We start from the raw sequence: 13652 nt of genomic DNA, 5'->3' as shown, positions 1-13652 counted from the left end.
TGGGACAAGTGTAATAATTCAAGTAAGAAGTTGATTACCCGAAACAACAAATAATGAGTAATCGATATGGTGATAAATAAAAGGTGTTTTATTTATACTCAAAGTTTTGAGGCCATATGGGATTAGTATTATTTTTGTGTTTCACTTTGCATGTTTTGACTTCCTGAATAATTTAATTGATTAAGAATAGTCAAATTATTCGAACGGGCCACAGTCGTTCATATGTTGGAAGTAGGTATGAATGAAGACTGTTATGAATTGGTGTGTGGATTGTCTAAAGAGTGTTAGACATAAGCAAATGTTTGCTGCAACGTTCATGAGTGCTTATGAATATGAATTTGAGCATTGGATCAAACCCACGCTCACTTGGATCACTTCATGAATTGTATCACAAGTGATTGGTGAGACGATAGCATCTTATATTCTTGAAACCGAGATGTGTGAGTTGTATCTTGCAAATCGGTTGCACATTGATAATATGTAAACGCACCAGTAACTTGGTGTCATAAAACATATTGTTGTGTGTGATTCGGTGAGTAAGTGCAAGCGAGCATTGAATCAAAGTTTATCCGTTCCTTTTATCCTAAGTAGGATAAAAGCGATATCTTTGGGCCCCTCGATGATTTAGTGACGACAAACGTAAATGCTCGGCCGGGCTAGGGCTAAATTGATTTGTTCAATTAGTCAGTCGTCATAAATCGGGAATCGAGAAATAGTACAAAGAGAATGATTTGAAATCATGTCTCATACGATATCTAGAATGGAGGAATATATGATCCCTTATCTAAAGGACACGCGTATCTGATAGGATCAGAGTTGACAGCGGCTTTGGAAAGCTACGATTGCGGATTAGGATCTGAAGTCATACGCATAATAGTTATTAGACTTATCCAAGTGGGAGACTGTTGGATTAATGTCTAAGTCCATAACTATTTTGGTATGTACTTGACCCGATGGTGCATGGTCCTTTTGGGTTGCCTTCACCAAAGCAACTTGATATGATGAATTATGGAGAGAAAGGATTAAATATGATTTATTAATATATTATGGGAATAATATATTAAAGGAGAAATCATATTGTTTAATTAATATTAGTCAATAATTAATTGGTAATTAGTTTTGTGACTAAAAGAGATTAATTAAACTAAAGGGACTGGAATTGTAATTATAAGATAATTGCAATTTGGGCTATGGATTGCCTTATATTAAGGAGTGGACGAATTCTATGGTAAAGCCCATGAGGAAATCGACCAAGGCATTAAGGAAAGGAATCTATGGGTTGCTTAGGGCTTAAGCATCCAATTTTGGGTTTCCTTATTAGATAACCCTAATAGCCTAACTATATATACATCCCTTATGACCCAAAAACGTGGCTAAGCATCCTTCTAGGGTTTCACACGTTTTAGGGCAGCCTCCATCCTCTCTCCTCTTCATCCTCTTGCTCTTGGTGTTTGTGAACCATTAGAGGAGTGACATTTGTGACTCTAAGCTTTCTAAAGTCAATATAAGGAGGATTTAGATTGTTATTGCTATATAACAATCAAGGTATGATCTAAACTCTAATTATATGTTATATTGATTACTTGTATGCTAGAATTAGAGTTTATAGTCTTGGATAACTTGCATGTACAATAGAGAAACCTAGATCCAAGCATTAGGGTTTGTATGAGCACATAGGATGTTCTTATGACTAAAACCCATCAAGTCTTACATCCAAGTGTCATGAGCTTCCCCCATGGTCTTTCATGAAAATATCACATAAACAAATAGCATATCATATAGCAATTAACCAACTAGCATACCACATATTACTACATCAACTAGTGTACCACATATCACAAAATGGATCGGCCTTAGTTCCTTCGACCCATTGGTATGGTGAGGAGACTCACCTCACACTGCCGAAGTCCTGCGGATAAAACTCTAGCTATTGGTTGATAGATTCCCGAACTGTCAACATCAAAACAACACCCAATTAATAATCGGGTTCCAATACATAACCATAAGTAAATTCTAGGGGTAAAAAGACTATTTTACCCTTAACCTAATTTTTTCCAAAACCAAAGTCCAAACACACACTCTAAAAGCCCAAAAGCCCAATAATCAACTAAGGCCCAACATAGGGCCCAATTCTCCAAATCGGACCCAAAACTCTACATGGACTTATCTTGAGCCCCAATCATTTATTCTAATCCAAACATTTGGCATTCCAATGGTCCAGTATCTCATAATCATCAAGGCCCAATTATGGCCCACATATAGCCTAATTTTCCAATTTGGCCCAAGCCTCTCTAATAGGTCTTATCCTAAAGCCCAATAATTTCCTTAGGCCATAAACATGTTCCGATTAGGCCCACGAAGGTCCACCGCAAGTTAGTCCAAGAAATGGCCCAATAAGAACACAAATCTAATAAGGTGCTTTCACAAAAAATGATGATTAGGGTTAAGTGTTCGTACTTAACCCATTAAGGACTTGATCCATTAAGGACTTAATCCATTAAGTCCATTACTCCACGAGACCAAACTCACAATATGGTCGGGCATAATTCAACTTTCCAAATCCAGCGGTCCAAACGCGGGTCCCAACAAATCCAAAATACACATTTCCAAAATTAGGGTTTTCTAAACCCTAATTACGGTTTCCAACCAAATCACAAAACCAATTAATCCAATAATTAAGTTTTTACATTGATTAAAGTCTAATCAAGTCAGGTACCACCCACTACCACCTCAGGCAGTGGTGGTTCATGGTGGCAGCAACCACCTCACGGTGGTAGTGGTTATGATCTTGGGCTAAAGCAACACCAAATGCACTCCAAACATCAATCCAAACACACCCAAAAGCCCACAGCCATCAGTGATGGTGCTAGTAGTGGCGGAACGACAACAACAGGTGGTGGTGATGAGTGTCCTTCGATTTCCTGGCCAAGAGATCCATAAACAATTAAACTCATGAACTACATTCCTACACACACTAATTCACGCACACAGCCACCCCTCAAGTGGCTAGTGGCGGCAAAAGAGATGGCAGCCACCACCTCACGGTGCTGGTGGCGGGTCTTCCTTGGTTTTTCAGGCCAAATATGGCTCACACAATCACACAAACACCGAAAGCACATAAATAATTAAACGTACCTTTACTCAACCATCTCTTAAACGGATGACGTCGCCGGAGTTGACGACCACAACAGCGCGAAAGCCTCTGGCGACAGCAATGACGTTCAAGACGTCAACCACCGACAAGGATGATGGGAGGAGAGAGAACTGGCGGTTAGGCTACCGAAAACTTCGTGGTTGCTCACACCCCACAACTCGTCGATCACAACTCGAAAACTTCGGTATCAGTGCTTTTCTAGCTGCCCGCGACGCTTGGCAGCGGTGTTGTGGATGGCGGCGCTCAGCGGCAGGTAGCAGCAGACCTTGCGGTGTTCGGACTCGGTCTGGAGGCGGCGACTGAGAAGGTTCCCTTATGGTGGCGGCTAGTGAAAAGTTAGGGATAGGGTTAGGAAATGACGACCATAAGACGGGAGGGAAGACCATTAGGTTCAAATCCCGTGCCCCATCCAAACTTTTGGCATATTTTACGCATTTGGTCCCTCCCCATAAGATCTTTCTTAAATCAAGGCTACAATTTACAAAATAGCCCCCAACATCTAAGATTCATTACAATTCAAGTCCTAGAAGTTACCACTTAACCCTGAACATTACAAAATTCTTTCAATCTAAGTCCAATAATTACCAAACACCCCCTGACTTCTACATATCTATACAAAACCAATCCGGAACATACTTTTTAACCCCCAAAAGTCTAAATTATATCATTTGGTTCCCCGAATCCAACACTCCCATAAATATTATGGATTTTAGGGCCGTTATTAAATAATATAAGATAAAAATTTACATCTCGGGTTTCAGGGTTTATTATTTAATTACTTAATCTTTAAACGGAATGCTACAGTTTTTGCTCTATATAATATTTGGATCATTATAATTTTATAATCATTTAATTTTGAAACATGAAAAATATCATAATTCAGGATCATTAAATATTTAAATTAAAATATTTTTATATCATAAAAAGTTAAGGATCATAAACATATTTAATTATAATATTTTTAAATCATAAAAATTTTGAATCATCTTTATTTGTATCATATTATTCAACGTTTAAAAAAAACTTCTAATTTCTAAAAATCTAGTTTGATATCTAAAACACATTTTTTTAAAAATTCTTTATACAAAATCATTAGAATAGTGAGTAGAAATATTCCTTAAACTTTTATAATTTTTGAAGAATTTTTTATAAATATAAAATACATAAACTCTTTTTTTTTTAAATCTCATAATTGTTACGAACTTTAATTTTTTTCAATTTTTTTTAAAAGAAAAAAAAGTTATATGTAAAAAACAAAATTAAAAAAAAAAGAAAAAAGAAAAAAATAAACCATTAACTGTGAGGGCGACACTGTCTTGGTGGAGAAGGGGAATTAGATGCGTCCGATGTTACGGTGATTTGCTAACGTTCTTATTCTACTTGCAATTACTTTAGCACCCTGCAGCTTTTATTTGATAATCCTCAAACTTTTTAAAAGTTACGTAAATAGCTCCTATATTTACCTAGGTTAATCACTTTTTTCATATTAAATCTAAACCATCCAATTAAATTAATAATCGTCCTAGATTTATCCTTAGAGTCCTATACTTTTTTAAGTTTCTACTTTTATATATATATATATATATATATATATATATATATATATATATATATATATATATATATATATATATATATATATATATATATATATATATATATATATATATACTAGCAGCGTACCCGTGCAAAGCGGCGGGGCATGTAAATTCTTTCGGTGATATGTTTCCTCTACAAAAATGTTATGTTACAAATGAAAGTACATGTCGAAGACAAAATAATCAAACTATGGTGTTATTTGGGAGATGAAGTCATTTTTTGTTCCTAGACGGTGGACTTTATAGCAGAGAAGGGAACAAAAAGGTATATGCGATTGGAGAGATATTTGAATCAATATGTTAAATTTAAGGATATCTAAAATTGTTCAAAATTTGAATGAATCCGGGATTTGAGGAAACCATATCAAATTGTTGAGAAATATAAGGAGATTTGATGATAATTATTTGAATTCAAAATGTGGTTAAAATTTAATATTATTTTATTAATGGTTACTTGTACTATCAGCTTCATCATTTGGACGTCTTAAAAAAATATTATTATTATAATCAATCTATTTTTAGAAATAGTTAGATTTCTTTTATAAGATAGTAAAGATATATATATATATATATATATATATATATATATATATATATATATATATTATTTGTAAACATGTTTAATGTTATTGTACCCCAACTGAAAATATTATAACATGTTTTTAATATCCGATATTGGATAACTACATATAATATATATTGGTAATGTTTGTACTCCATAACAAAATTCTTGGTTCCGCTACTTCTTCTTCAAGAAATTCGTTTTGATATCTGCATTGCCATCATTGTTAGTTATGGCAATGTCGGTGCCATTTGCAATTTAGATGACATCAAATTCGTTCTGAACCAATACACAAAATATAGTGTTTGACATCCACTTTATTCGGGAGAAAGTGTCATTGGCCAGGGTTCATTAGTTACACGTTCTTTCGAGATACTAGTTTGCTGAATCTTCACCGATTGTCTCTCATTTACGACGTTTTCGAAATTTTTTACCAATTTGAGCATTTGTGACCGTCCTACTTAAGTTACAGGGTTATATTGGTGTACATGATTATTTATCCCATTTGTATATTTTATGTGTTCTAATTATCCAGCCTACTATATTTTATAAAATTATTTCATTGATTAAGGGAACCGATTCTCGGGAAAAATACTAATTTTATTTCTAAGTGAAAATGTTAATGTATCGCATTGGTGTGACATGGTCTACTAAATGGTTATATATATATATATATATATATATATATATATATATATATATATATATATATATATATATATATATATATGGAAAAGTGAATATACCCTTAAGGGTATATAAGCTTAGGTACCTAAACTCACTATACTACATCGTTTTATATTATATATTCAAATTCTAATTGTCTAATTGTTCTTATAATTCAACTTATAACTTGATTACTTCTAAGATTTTTATAAATTTCACATTTATCTTCCTCTTACATACTTTTCATTTTCAACTATAATACATATAGCCTAGTAGGTGTTCGGCAAAAAGATATGATATAAGAGGAAGATAATAGTGAAATTTCAAAAATCTTCAAAGTAAATCAAGTTAGGGGTTGAAGTTTAAGAACATTATAATGAATATATCTAACAAAACTACTAATGATGGCGGGTTTGGGTACCTAAGCTTATATACCCTTAAGGGTATATTCACTTTTCCCATATATATATATATATATATATATATATATATAGGAGGGTTCAATTGAGAAAAAAAAAGATTGAGAATGGGGGAATCATTGTCAGCCAATCATTTATTTTTACCGCAAAACTTCAAACGTACCAGCGGAAATAGGAAAGGAATGCACATGTGTTTTCCAGCAAAACATGTTTCCTTAAACTATGCTAAGCATTACCTTAATATATAGAAAAACATAGTTTTTCGTTTTTTTTTTATAAATTTTTTTAATTTTTAATAAGTTATTTTTATCGAAAAATGATTTTAAATATATACAAAAATTCATGATTTTTTATTCTCTACAAATAGATATCCATATTGATATAGTTTTAAGATAAAATAAAAAGCTTATTTTATTTTTATTTTTATTTTTATATTTTCAGCTATCGTTTATTAATAAATAAATAAAAATGAATCTGGTTTTTACTACAGTATATTCGTTATTCACTTATGAATAAAAACTATGATTAATTTTTCTTACAATTTAAGTATCATTTATATATGAATATAATATATATAAAACATAATATATTCATATTTAAATATTAGACGATACATTCACTTGTGAATATTACATAATATATTCACGTGTGAATGTTAGATGGTATATTCACTAATGAATATTATATGATATTTTCATATGTGAATATTATATAGTATTACATGGTATATCACATGAGAATGGTACATAGTATATATTCACTTGTGAATATTAGATCGCATATTCACTTATGAATAATAGTTGGGATATTCGTATGTGAATATTGCATAATATATTCATATATGAATATTGCAATGTGTTTTCAGAAATATATATAATTTTTATATGTTATTCACATATGAATAACATACAGACTTGCATATTTGTTTTGTGTTTTAATAATCACATATTGATTCAGGTGAGAAAACATATTCATATGTGAATATAACGTGGTAATTTAGTTTATGCATTTAATCAAATAGTTGGAATGCATACAAGTTAAATTTTTTAAAAATGTGATAAATATAATACTTTGACTACTTAAATCACACAAAACAGTAGATTGGTAAAGAATATATGAAAATTCAAACAAAAAATGATTTGATCTTTTTCTAACCTTAATTTCGATGTTTTATTTGATGAACGATGTTGAATGAATGATACGAATTGAATTTTTTGTTGATTATCGATGATGTTGTTCTAATGATGCTGGAAGTATAATTAATCGTAGATGTTGAAGATATGTTCGTATTCAAACAAAATTTAAGGTTGGATTGAAAGTGCAAAAAACGAATAAATTTCAACTGTTCGTATTTGTGATTGAAAGCTATTATATGATATTTATAAGTTTGCCACCGTATCCTTTATGTTTAGAGGCTAATTAAATAAGTGGCTGAGAATGATTCCCTCATTCTCAACATTTTTTATTTTTCTCAATTGAACTCACCTCTCTCTCTCTCTCTCTCTCTCTCTATATATATATATATATATATATATATATATATATATATATATATATATATATATATATATATATATATATATATATATATATATATATATATCCTCCCTCTCTTTTTCTATAAGATTTTCTTTTGAGAAATAGTATTGTACTCAAGATATATCTTGTTTATATTCAATACTTTATTAGACTAGATTCATACAAACATCTCCAAAAGCATGTATATGTTCATGTAACCTCAATCAACAATCAACATACGGCATATGACTTTGTGTACGGAAAGCAAACAAGGACGACGGCTTTTGAAAGAAAAAAAGTAAAAACTAGTACAATATTAAATGTGGAAGAAACGCCAAATTAATCTTGCAAAAAGCAACCAAGCCAATATTGGTCGCAACCTACACACGACTTTGTCCTTAATTAGGTATATATTAATCATGCATGCACCAAAATAACGTGCTGTGGTTTGCCAAGGCTAGTGTCCGCGCTCTCCTTCATTGCATGGAGATTTCGATTGTTTTGCTCTATGTATTTCGTTCCTGGGCTATTCAAAATTCAAGATGTTTCAGAAAAAGAGAGAAGAAAGGAAATATGGTGAAATATAAGAGTGTTTAAAGAAAGTAAACATTTCGATGGGCCAGAAAAAAAAACCAAAAAGATAAAGTGAAACAAGAGGAATTCCTTGCCTTACTGCATGGGTAGCTTTGGAACACAAACTTTACAGTTAGAAAGTGGGAAGAATAAGTTTCTCTAAGGAAATTTTATGGAAGAAGTTACACTGAGTAACCCTTGAAACAACAAACATATCATAACGTACGAATGAATAATGTTCGCTTACAACCGTTAAAGCATCAACTATAGATGACGACATACATGTTATATATCCATCTGTTCACAAACTAAAAAAATCAAAATAATCAATAATCCAGTATAGAAAATTAACACACTCGACTGTAATTGGTGGTATATAATTATATATGGTCGGAAGTTTCTTGGGATAACGGCGTTTAATAATGAGGTAGCAGGTGCAAAGTGGCTGAGGGATAGTGCAAACCAAACCTCTATCGCTAAGTAATTGCCTTTTCCCCCTCCACGCCAACAAGGTTAACCCACCAAATGGGCTACTGCTTTTGGTAACAGTGACATCTTTTTTTTTTTTTTTTGGAAACGGCTTTGTTCTACCTCTAGGTTATGCTTCTTACATGTGTAAAGGTCATGTTCATTACAATTAAACAAATTAAAACATTTATCGAAACTCAATGTTTCAATAAATGGTTTGTTGTATAAGGATTGTATACAAACCTAAAATGCAAGATCTATATGCTTTCCTCCAGATGTTTATTTCCTATATATTAGTAAATGAGTTTTTTTGTTTCTTTTGTTTTTTTTTTTTTGAACGGCAAGACTAAAATTAAAACTAGTGAGAAGAAACAAATTACATCCATAAATCCCAAGACGAGTTATCAAGACCTTTGACTCTACAGCTAACCTAAGAAAAATGATAAAAAAAAATATACCACCTATGCAACTAATTAATGAGACATGGTTTTCGTCTTGCCATTAAAACATCTATAGTTTGGCCAAATTAGGGAGACCATTAGTAAATAAGTAGTTAAGCTACTCTAATACTTACGAAGAGAGTTTTAAGATTCAACGTTTGTGTAATATCCAACGTTTAAAGTAAAAATCTTCCAAGTGTTTTTATCTTAATAGTATTATATAATACATTAGATTAGATTCAAATTGAGATAATTATTTTGAAGACGGTGGTTATTCATATACATTGTTGAAGAAACCATTCATTTTATATTTATCAAGTTAAACAATAAGCAATCGCATGACCATGATCTTATCCAATCCAAAATATGCCTCAAATAATCTCTGATTGAAATTGAACAGAGGACAGGAAACAAAAGCGGTGTCTACAGTAAAGTAAAGTAGAAAAGTAAATAATTTATTAAAATAACGAAAGCACCAGCAAGTCAAGATAACTTAACATCAAAGGAAAACTGACGTTTCCTTCCCTTTAAATAGCCTCACTACCTTCCTTCATTTCATCAACAATTTTCTGCATCTTCATCATATCATAAACAAAAACAGTCGATAACTTTCCTACTTACGAAAATGAAACAAAATCAACCGGTTTTGCGGAAAGTTTGGAATGTGGTTCGTGTGCTTTACTTGATTCTGCGAAAAGGCATATCCAAGAAAAAGTTGTGCTCTCAACATGATGATAAAGCTGTGGCAAGATCGCCGGGAAAGCCTCCATAACAACCGGGCGTCCTTCACCACCAACCACCGCTCCCACGACGTCTCTTTCCTTTCACCTCCGCTTCGTGAATATCAGATTCATTCTTATCTCTTCCCATTCTATTCACGTACTTAGTCAATATTGTTTTAGTCTTCCGTATTTATCTACTAGTATAGCTGTACATTCAATAATATATACTCCTGTATACATGTTATGTAAATAAGAATTAAAATCAATACAGATAACTTTCCCAAATCTATTTCACTCTTTATATGGTATCAGAGCTACGGCTTTGAATACTTCTTCATTTCTCTCCTTCTTTCTTTCTCAGACACATAATCATGGGCAACACTGCAGAAAACTCGAGCTCCTCTCTGATCGTTAACACCACTTCCAAGGACGATCTTATTACGGATCAATCAAAATATTCAAATTCATAATTTGAATTTAATTTGAATTTAATGACATTGATTTATTCTTGGTCAATATATTATTGTTGTATCTTGCCTAGTTTAGGTCCATAATCTTGTCCTTTCCATCTGTTGCAAATCTTCATTGATGAAAAATACATACATCAGAGAGCTTTTGTAGCCATTTACAATAGATAGAAAGGAGAATATTATGGACCTAAAATAGTTAAGATACAACAATAATATATTGATCAAGAATAAATCAATTTCATTAAATTCAAATTATGAATTTGAATATTTTGATTGATCCGTAATAGATCTCACCATTGTTCACTTTCCTTCCACCCTGAAGCTAACCTCTACAAATTACATTGTATGAAAAACATTGATCGAAGCCCTCGTTCATGGCCTCGATTTATACCTATCCATTGAGGAACTCATCTTCCTCCATCACCATCACAGCCGCCGATGGAACAATTACACGTCATGCCGACTACCCTAAATGGTTCCGGCAAGACTTCATCATCTCGAGAAGCATGGCAAACCCTAGTCGGCACTTATGCTTCCCCTTCACGAGGTCACATTAAGCAACTTCAACATTGCCTAAAATAAATAACCAAAACTTCTACAGACCGGAAAGTCGTCGCTATAGACCTCAGCGACGACTTGTCGTCGCCATAGACTTTGTTGCTGTAGGTTCGTCGCTTTAGGTTGTTATGTCGTCTCCATAGTGTTCGTCGCTATAGCCCCCCTTATAGTGATGACAAATCGCTCCTATATAGCAACCAATAGACACGATAAATAGTCACCATAGTGACCCATATTGCCCCGACATATTGTCACCATAGCCTCATCTATAGCGACGACATCTTGTTGCTGTAAGTACACCTATAGCGACGATAAGTTGCCTCTATAGTTGTTCCACAGGTTTTACGCATTTTTTTACCTCCTTGGTTTTATTTCCAAATTTCTATACAATAAAATTTTCATATAAAATAAAACCAAAAACAGTTAATTTAAATCTAAATCATTCCAAAATACGATACCATCCAAACTTTTAAAATATCTTACATGCTTGGTTTACCAAAAATGAAGAGCTAAATATGATTTTTTTTAGATATTTCATACAAACCAAACTAAAACAAACAACCTAATTGTAACAGTCGTATTTTTCAGGTATCTTGTATATTTATGTTTTTGGTGTTTTGAGAGGGGACTCGGCGAGTTGGAGCTCAGACTCGCCGAGTAGGGTCGCGGGATCGCGCCTGGACTCGGCGAGTCCAGGATATGGACTCGGTGAGTCCAGGATATGGACTCGGCGAGTCATCGCTGTGTAATGAAACCCTAATTTCTCTGGTTTGAGACCAATTTAAAGGGCCTTATGGCCGTCATTTGTGCTCACCAGTCCCTTAAGTGAAACCCTAATCGAGTGTGAGCATTTGGAGCAAAGTAGAAGGCCATTATTGATCTTGGAGGTGTCATTTTTGCAAGGAAGGAGAGAACTAGCTAAAGGAAAGCAAGTGGAGCCACTTCTGAGAGTTTGGAGTCCAGAGCATCACTATTGTGGTAATAATTTCGAGCTATCTTCTTCCTTGTTGATTTTTATTTAGATTTAGGGTTTGTTGAACCCTTTTGTGGCAAGATCTAATGCCCCCTTGGTCCCTTATGTGGTTCAAACCATAGATCTGGACCCTTGGAGGTCCAGAGTGTCCCTTTGCCCAAGCTTTTTGGGAATCAATGGAGGTTTTGGATTGGAATCCTTATGCCTTAGGTCAAAACTCTATTTATGAGCCATGGGGTGTGTTATGGGCACCAAGATAGAAGCTTTACATGATGAATCAGTCTAGGGAGGCCAGATCTATAGATTGTGGAAGCAGATCTGACCTTAGAAGCAAGTTGGAGTGGTTGCATGGCATGGACTCGCTGAGTCTGTTCATCCGACTCGGCGAGTAGTTTGAAGATTGCCTTGGGTTCGCACAGTGAGTGGTCCAATCGAGTCATGGGTTGACTCAGTGAGTCAGGGTGAGTTGGAGAGGGATGACAGGTGGACTGAGTCGAACTGGGACTCGCCGAGTCGTTCTTGAGACTCGGCGAGTTGAGTCGGGGTGGCCCCGCGATTCTTCCAGGTGAAACTCGTCGAGTGAGGGGGGGGATACTCGACATGTAGGAATGGAATTTTAGAGAGTTGGTGAAAACGTCTAGACTCGCCGAGTCGCCATAGCGCACTCGCCGAGTCCGATCAAAGTTGATCGTTGACCGAAGTTGACCTGTGTTGACTTCTTAGGGATAGTCAACCTTAGAGATATAAAGTGTTAACTAGAGACATATGATGTTATAGGAGGATTAGAGCTCGGAGGATCGAGCACGAGGGATTTCCAGGATTCGTGAGATACCGAGATACGCGAGGTGAGTCTTCTCACTATACGTTACCTTGAGTAGGTAACCAGAGTTATATGATAGAGTATTTGTATGCTATGTATGTTATGTGTTGTACTGCATTATTTCTATGTGATTTATGTGGTGCATGTTTATCAGAGCTAGAACCTGAGGGTTCATAGAGTTTGGGTGCACGGACCCACAGAGTTATAGCCTCGAGTGGCTATTATGTGTTATATGTGGTATTTTGGGGAACTTACTAAGCTTTGTGCTTACAGTGTTTGATGTTATTGTTTCAGGTACTAGTGACGACCGCGGGAAGGCGCCGGCTTGATCCGTACACACACACACTCGGAGTTTTTACATTTGTGATCTTGGGATTTTGTATTGACTTGAATTGGATAATTAATATGGTTGTTTTATGAATATTAATTGAATTATGTTTTATGAAAAATTGAAAAAATTTGTTTTGAAATTTACGGTGTTACACTAATTATCAGGTCCACTAGAACTACTTTCCCATTCTTCATTTGATCACCCTCTTCCATTTCATCATCTTCATTTTCATATCCTTGACTTTCTTCATCTTCTTCATTGACATCATGACCGTTTGGAACTTGAAGTCGGGAAGGATCAAAAGTAAATTGAAATTGTGGTGGTTAGGCGTTTGGATTTTGAGATAAGAACATTTGATGCATTGTTTGGTAAATTGTTGA

The 13652-nt window shown here is 34.1% G+C and overlaps 1 long non-coding RNA gene across 1 annotated transcript; it reads left to right on the top strand.

Moving 5' to 3' along the window:
• Positions 1-9947: 9947 nt before the first annotated feature.
• On the top strand, positions 9948-13411 carry LOC145042918 (uncharacterized). The gene is made up of 3 exons (XR_013680808.1): positions 9948-12126; positions 12899-12966; positions 13236-13411. It is a non-coding gene; the product is annotated as an uncharacterized LOC145042918 (long non-coding RNA).
• Positions 13412-13652: the final 241 nt, after the last annotated feature.

The sequence above is a fragment of the Lactuca saligna genome, chromosome 4, assembly GCF_052625555.1.
Source record: "Lactuca saligna cultivar CGN05327 chromosome 4, ASM5262555v1, whole genome shotgun sequence".
In the NCBI taxonomy this organism is placed as follows: Eukaryota; Viridiplantae; Streptophyta; class Magnoliopsida; order Asterales; family Asteraceae; genus Lactuca; species Lactuca saligna.
This window is presented reverse-complemented; position numbering and strand designations above follow the sequence as displayed.